Genomic DNA, 8,452 nt, shown 5'->3' with positions numbered 1-8,452 from the left:
ACTGCCCATCCTAACCCCCCTCCTATTCTTAATCACACAGTATCCCTATAGCGACTGCCTCACTGGAACCCCTAGGACAGGAATGCTAGGGCTGTGTGAGTGCAGACTAGAAGAGCTCTCTATCTCCTATTCCTCTTCCTTTCGCCGCCCCATCCCTGTGATAAATGAAGCGGGGGGAGGGGGAGAGGAGCTCCCTTTTATAGACACCGAGCCAGCCAGTAGCTATAAAATCCCTCTTAGTAGTTGTTCTCTAATTGCTCTACCTGTAAAGGGTTAAAAACTCTCACTGTGATGCACAGGTAAAAGGAAGGAAGGAAGGAAGGAAGGGAGTGGGCATCTGGCCAAAAGAGCCGATGGGAAGGCTAGAACTTTTTGAAATTGAAAAAAGACTCCCCTTTTGTCGGTCTGTTGTTGTTCTCCTGGGGCGAGGCGGACAGGGCAGCAGCTGTGCTGTGAGAAGCCTGGGCCAGATATGAAAAAATCATCAGTATCATACCTAGAAACTACTCATTTAAAACCCCAGATATGCAAGTAGATTAGGAAATGTCTAGGAAGACGCGATTGTGGATTCCTAAGGGCTAATCCCAGGTGCTTTTGTTTAGCTTGTAACCTGTAAGCTGGACCTCAAGAAAGCGATCCTTGGTGCTTAATCCTTGTCGTTGCTCTTTTAAAATCTAGCAATAGCCTGAGTTCCCAGTTGTATTCTCTTTCTTTTTTTTATTAATAAAATTGACCTTTTTTAAGAACAGAATTGGATTTTTGTGTCTTAAGAGGTTTGTGCACATGTTAATTAGCTGGTGGCAACAGCTGATTTCCTTTTTTTTATTTTCTCAGCTCTTCCCCGGAGAGGCCTTTTTTTTATTTTCTCAGCTCTTCCCCGGAGAAGGGGTGAAAGGGCTTGAGAGTACTCCACAGGAAGGAATTCCCAAGTGCACCTTCCTGGGCTCTCAAAGGGGTACTGCACTTGGGTGGTGGCAGCATCTACCAATCCAAGGTCAGAGAAAAGCTGTAACCTTGGGAGTTTAATACAAGCCTAGAGAGGCCAGTATTAATTTTTAGAATCCTTGCGGGCCGCCACCTTCTGCACTCGAAGTGCCTGAGTGGGGAATTAGCCTTGACAGTCCCTGTCGCTTCCTTTCCAGCTCAAGCCACAAAAGAAAGGCAGTACCGTAGACCTGCCAGCTCTGCTGACCACCAGCAGGTACGCCGCAGGTCCGTGGTGTGGGGAGCTCGGCTTAGAGCACTGCCCCTGCCCAGGTGTACAAGGGAGATCCTGAAGGGACAGCTCCTCTCTCCCGTCCCAGGAAGCAGTTCTTGGAACCTGCAGTTCTTCAGCTTCCAGGATTTGTTTCTTCACCTGAGTGAATTCCGTGCTGGTCTGTCTGAGCTCCCCGGAGCCCTCAGAGCACACCAGCTCCCCACACACCACCCCGCCAATGGGCTTCACACATCTCCTGGAGGGGCCCCGGCTCCTTTGCCCAGCAGATGCCCAGCTGCTCTCACGAGGCAGACAGCAAGGGGACAAATTATTCTGCTGCTAGTGCTGTGACACAGTTGGCTGGTCACTGGATGGAGACCCCCCGACTCATTTCCCACAGGGACCGATGAGCCTCTATCCGATGCCACTGGCTTTGGTCATTACGGGTCTGATTTCTAGAGATGCTGACCATCCCCAGCTCTCCCTGAGTCCGTGGGAGCTTAGCACCTCCAGAACCCTGAATACGTTGACTTAGACGGGAGTCCTACGTGCTCCGCAGCAACAGAGGGCTCTATAGTCAGTCACTAGTGCCGTGAGCTATCCAGGCCTCTGAGCTGCTGTCTTTGGTAGCCAACTAAATCTGTTCATGGAGCAAGCTCATGTCTTGTCAGAGTGGGGCTCCTGCTAGTTCAAGGCCCTTTAAGGTCTAGGGGACTTGGCTTCCAGAGCTAAAGGTATGTTCATGTGATGCTCGGCTGTAGCAGGAGTATGCTTGTTGCTGATCACAATTCCAGTATTTTCTGCTAATATTCAATATCCAATATTCCAATTCCACAAATCCAGTATTTGCTGCCATCTCTGATCTATGTGGGAAGGAGAGTTGTTATTACAATATGATAGCATCCACAGGAGTGCACTTGCCAGAGAGCATACAGCTGGCAGGACCTGCCCTCCAGAGAGTACAGTTGAAGGCCTCCATCCTGCAAAGGCTTATGTCTGGCTTTACACATGCATACCATTAAACACATGCACAAATGATGGCCCTGACAGACCAGTGAGGCAGGAATGTGTGCAAATTGTTCTCTCTTGCCACAGAGGACAGGACAAGAGGCAATGAGTTCAATCTATAGAATAGCAGATTTAGATTAAATCTCAGGGAAAACTTCCTGCCTGTAATAACAGTAGGACAATGGAACAGATGCCTAGGGAGGTTGTAGAAGCTTCTTCCCTGGAGGTTTTCCAAAGGAGGCTGGAGAGCATCTGTCTTGGATGGTTTAGACACAAGTCCTGCATCTTGGCAGGGGGTTAGACTAGATGACCCTTGTGGTCCCTTCTATCCTCTGGTTCTATGATTTTAAGCAAGGGAGGGGCAGGAAAGACACAGGGACAGCAGGACACTTCAGGCATCTGACGTCTCAGGGCACCACTCCTCTGCAGGGTCTGTATTATTGTTACTTCATAGTAACATTTGTAAATTACCACTGGATAGTTCGGAGTTAATCCATTGCTAAGGATACGATTCAGTTACGGTGGTCACGGCAATCATGGATTCTGTGACTTTACCGGACCTCTGTGACTTCTTCGGCTTCAGCTGCCAACAGCTGCCGCTGGAGCCAGGGCCAGGGCCATCTGCACCCTGCCCTCCCCACCTGGGCTGGAGCTGTGTCCCCCGCCCCCAGTCCCTTCCAGGGCCAGGGCTGGAGCCGGGACTGTGTGCCCCTGCCCCATAACTGTGGCTGGAGTACTGAGTCCTGCGAGGGAAGGCCAGGTCTGATGGAGCAGCTGGGCTGCTAGAAGTGCACAGATCCACGGGGATAGCATAGGACTCCCCGCGGGATCTGACAGGAGGGATCAGCTCTTCAGCAGCAAACAGCAACCCCAACGGCACATTAACCCTCCCCACCATGGGGGTCCCAAATGTTAGGATCCAGCTGCCATTTCCCCTCTTGTCTGTCCTCCCTGTGTCCCTGATGCCAAGGGCTGTCCTTGGTGACTGCAGGGGGTTGTCTACGGTGGGGTCTGTGCGAGGGGAGAATGAGAGGGGGCTGTGAGGTCTGTGTGAGGGGGGGAACGGGAGGGGGCTGTGGGGCCTGTGCGAGGGGGGGATGGAAGGGGGCTGTGGGGTGTGTGCGGGGGGGGGGTGTGTGTGTGTAGAATAGGAGGGGTCTGTGGGATCCGTGTGAGCTCGAACTCTGCCTGTTATTGGCAGGCTGTGGGGAGAATCAGTTGAGTTTCCCCCTTCTCAGGGAAGTGTTTCATTTCATATGTTAACATTTCTCTACCCAGGCTTCCCCGGGGCCTCTTCTTCAGAGCTGGCCAGGGTGGGTCCATACAGCGCAGCAGAGCTCAAATCCCCCGGCTGCTCCAGGAGTTGGGAGAGCACCACTACTCGTGTCCCTAGGCTGTGAGGAGGGGAAGGTCCCTGGGTGGTTCCAGAGCCCAGACAGGATGAGCTCATGTGGAGCCTTCCCTGAGGATCCAGCCCCAGCCTGCCTGCACTGAGTACCCCTCGGGCGACGGGCTGGCCGGGGTGGGGTGGCCCAGGGGTGCAGTAGAGGAGCCTTGCTGCAGGCTGTTGTTTTGGGATCAGCAGGAAGGTCTGTGTAAGTGTTGCTGTTTGTAACCCGGCTGTAGCAATGCTTGTATTCGCTGTAAACCTTTCTGCAGCCCCAGCCAACCCCAGTGCCAGTGCGGAGGTGGCTGCAGCCAGTTGCTGTGTCTCCTGCTTGCTGAACCCGGCGGTGAGTGTCAGCCTTATGCAGAGCTCTGCTGCCTCCCTGCAATGGAATCACAGGCCACGAGCAGCCCGGGGCCGGGGCAGGGGGGTGTAAAGAATAAAACCTGCCAGACCAACTGTATCTTTGGCGAGAGGGGGAATGATGGCATGAAAATATTTATAAACATCACAGATTAAAAGCCCCAGCCCCTTTTCAGCTGACCCTGAGCTGCCTTTGCATCCTAGCGGAGCTGTCAGTCTGTGTTGTCCCCCATTCAGCCCCTCTCCAGGCGCATATTGTCTCTGCTGCCCTCAGAGGCTCACTCTCTCCCAAGGGCCTGGCAGCTCCTTCACTGGAGGTTTTCGAAAGGCGGCTGGGGAGCCATCTGCCTTGGATGGTTTAGACACAACATCTTGGCGGGGGATGAGACTAGATGACCCTTGCAGTCCCTTCTGACCCAATGGTTGCAAGATTCTCTCACATGCACATAGAATCAGCGGCGAGACATTCCTAGGGTGACACATGGTGACGCACCAAGAGGCATTTCTGATTAGCCAAGGAACCAGCAGCAACACTCCCCATCTCCTTGCAGCCAGAATTATATAAATATATGTTACACCCCAAATGACATTAGAGGACCATTGTCCAGGTTGTAAAGGCAAGCCCCCACTAGTTAGGGAAATGCCAGAATTAAGGTTCCCTGTGAAATTTTAGTTTGCCCCCCTTGTCCATATGTATTATGATACACTTTTAAATCACATGAACACATTCAGTTTCCACAGAGGACCCTGCTTCATTCCGCGCACAGGTTGGACAATGCCCACTGAATGCATAGCGCCGGGGCGGCCAACCTGTGGCTCCAGAACCACATGCGGCTCTTCAGAGGTTAATATGCGGCTCCTTACCTAGGCACGGACTCCGGGACTGGAGCGACAGGTGCCAACTTTCCAGTGTGCCAGGGGGTGCTCTCTGCTCAACTCCCTGCTCTGCCCCAAGCCCTGCCCCACTCCACCCCTTCCCCCAAGGCCCCTGCCCCTTCCCCTGAGCCTTGCATGCCCTCGTGCCTCCCCCCCATAGCCTCCTGTGAATGTGAAACAACTGATTGTGGTGCGTGGGGGGAGGGGGGGAGTAGGTGCTGATTGTTGGGGGCTGCCGGCAGGCTGGAGGTGCTGGGAGCGGGGGAGCTGATGGGGCGGCTGCTGACGTGTTACTGTGGCTCTTTGGCAATGTACATTGGTAAATTCTGGCTCCTTCTCAGGCTCAGGTTGGCCACCCCTGGCATAGCTAGTCAATATTTTGTTTTATGCTCATTGTTCAGTGTGTGTGGTCTGCTCTACTGGTGCTTCGACCAAACCTGTCCCCTGCAGTTGAGGGGAGGTCAGGGCTGCCCACTGTGCAGCCAGCTCGATATCATTGCTATTGAGCCCTTCTTCTGTCTCTTCAGCAGGAGGAGGATGGGTTTGTGCTGTGGGAGCTGGACTGGTGGGTGGTCCTCATGAGGTATTCCTCCTGGCCCAGGACCCAGGAGATCTGGCATGGGTGGAGACTTCCCAAGCCATCTATTCAGTGGCCTCCTCCACCTGGCTCAAGATCTCAGGCCTGATGGTCAGGGTTGAGTGGCAGGTGGGCTCCCTCCCACCCATGCCTCATGCCATCTGGCGGGGCATGGGTCCACAGCTCTATCTGGGCATGTACCTTTCTGCCACGAATCCCTCGCTGCTGGAGAACTGGATTGATCTAGAGGCCAGGATGTCTGACCGGCTGTGGAGGTGGATGGGGCCGCTCTGGTGTCTTTCCCTTTGTGGGAGGGCACTGGTGATCAACCAGCTGGTCCTGTTCATGCTCGGGCACTGGTTCAACATCCTGAGCCTACTCCCGGGAACCCTGTTCTGCCTCCAGAAGAAGATCCCGGAGTTTTTCTGGCCAGGGCTGCACTGGGTCTCTGCGGGTGTCCTTAGCCTCCCCGTTGGGGAGGACAAATAGGGCTTGTTTTGCATTCACAGCCAGGTCCATACTTCTGCCTTCAGGCCCTGCAGAGGCTCCTTTAGGGTGCAGGTAGTCTGGCATGGAGTTTGCTGGCATACATCTTCCTCCGCTACCTTCAAGGGGGCCAATATGACAGGCAGCTCTTTTATCTCCACCTGAAAGGCTTCCCCTGAGACCTTTGCGAACTGCCAGTCTTTTACCAGGACCTCCTCAGGACCTGGAAGCTGATCTCAATGACGAGGTCCATAGCGGCAGCCAAAAGGGAGGATCTCCTTGCAGAACCCCTGCTACACATCCCTCCTCTTCATGTGCAGGTTGTGGAGTCCCCCTTGGTGCACCAGAGGCTGGTCATGCATCTTGGCAGAGGGTTGGACTAGCTGACCCATCTAACCCTATGGTTCTATGATTCTATGCCTGGTGCCACCAGATTAGGAGACGTCCTGCACAACAATCAAAGGGACCGAACGATCCCCGTGGTGCTCACACACCGCATGGGACTGTCCATCCTCTGTGTCCCCCATCCTGTGCACCAGGAGGTGAGGGCAGCCTCATCTCCTACTTCTCTTGTTTTCCTCAAGTGGGTCCCTGCCCACCCCTCACCCTGGCCCTCCAGAACTCATCTTCAGACCCCCTGCCATGGGAGCCTCCCTGGCCGTCCCTGACATGTCACCTTAGCCTGCTGCACCATATCCAGCCAGTCTGCCTCTGAACCACACCCAGAGAACATCTGTGTGTGCTGGTACTTCACATCATCCACTTCCTTCCCCCTCGTGTTCCGTCCTGACACCAAGTGGTGAGACCTGCTGCCCCCTGAGGAGGGCAAGAAACCCCGGAGGGCCAGCCTGAACTTCACTCTGGTCCCACGGCCCAGCAGGGATATTAGTCGTCAGCTCCTCTGTGGAACCTTGAGCACATTTTGTATTTAATTGCCCTGCTTTGAGAAAAGGAGAAGAGAAGAAAGGGAAGGGCTAGAGGCCTTTGCTAAGATGCTCACAGGGCATAAAGTAGCACAAGCGCTTAGGCCAACTTTTGTCGCCAAAACTGCCATTTGTCGACCCAAACAGTGAGTGTGTACACACTGCGAGGTGACTTTTGTTGGGGAAAATGCCTGCTTTTGGTGACAAAATACATCCACCCTCACGAGAGATTTATGTCTTTTTCCTCTACTTTGTTGTTGACAAAGTGCAAGTGTGGACACTACGCTTCATTTCATTGCTTTAATTGGCTTCCAGGAGGTGTCCCACAATGCCCATCCTGACTGCTCTGGTCAGCAGTTTGAACTCCATTGCCATGCAGCCAGGTAAACAGCCATCCACCCCTCCCCCTTAGAAGCCCTGGGAATATTTGAAATTCCATTGCCTGTTTGCGCGGCATGGAGAGCTCTCATCTCATCTTCCCAGGTGACCATGGCGGGTTATCGCAACAAACGCTCTCCCTCTTGGACTGCTGCGGAGCTGTTGGATCTGCTCAGTATATGGGGAGAGGAGGCTGTGCAGTCCCAGCTGCGCTTGAGCCATAGGAATTGGAATACCTATGGGCAGATTTCTTGAGGCTTGTGTGAAAAGGGCTGTGATCGATACACACTGCAGTGCAGAGCAAAGATAAAGGAGCTGAGGCAGGTGTACCAAAAGGCGAGGGAGGCAAACCATCACTCAGATGCTTTACCTAAAACCTGCCGGTTCTATAAGGAGCTGGATGCTATCCTCGGTGGTGACCCCACCTCCATCGCCAAGAGCCCCGTGGATACTTGGGAGGGCACGGAGGCGGTGGAATGAGGACCTAACCCGGAGGACGAAGTTATTGATGAAGAGGTGGAGTTACATGAAGATGTGCAGCTCCCAGCTGGGTTGCCCAGTGGGGCAGGCAGCCAGGAATTGTTCTCCACTCCAGGGCTGTCTAGCCAGTCTCAGCAGTTGCTCTCCAGCGAGCAAAAGCAGGAGATAAGACTCCTGTTAATTGTGGCTTGTGCAATGCGGAGGGTGGATTCAGGTCATGGAAATGTGGGACACTGAATGTGTTTCTGTGAGCTGGACATTTCCCTGTGTAGATAATCAGTTCGGCAGAACAGGCTGCTGATGCATGCCAAGATCTCACGGGAATCCTCCAGCGAGATCTCCAGGAAAGTTTCCTGGGGGTACTCAGTAATCCTCTGTCTAAGGTTCTGTGACAGAGCAGCTTTGTTCCTTCCCTCACTGTAGGAAACTTTCCTGCGCCGTTCGGCAATCACTTGTGCAGGGACCAAGGCGGCACATAGGCGAGCAGCACAGGGAGCAGGGCGGAAGCCACAAGCATGGAATAGATGTACCCTCATTTCCCTGCTTACCCTTAGCAGTGAGATGCCTGCTAGAATTACCCCTGCCTGTGGAAAAGTGTGGGAGAATTTTAGAATTTGTTCCCTAGAATACTGTATCACAACCCTTGCAAATAGTGTGTGCTCTTTTCCCCATGTGGAGCCCACACACCCTGCTAACACTCACCATGCTTTGGGTGTTCGCAAAGGTGTGTGCCTGGCTAGGGTCAGTGAGAAAGTGATGGCAATGTTGCAAAAGGT

The sequence above is a fragment of the Lepidochelys olivacea genome (assembly GCF_965140295.1).
Source record: "Lepidochelys olivacea isolate rLepOli2 genome assembly, chromosome: 13".
Taxonomy (NCBI): domain Eukaryota; kingdom Metazoa; phylum Chordata; order Testudines; family Cheloniidae; genus Lepidochelys; species Lepidochelys olivacea.
This window is presented reverse-complemented; position numbering follows the sequence as displayed.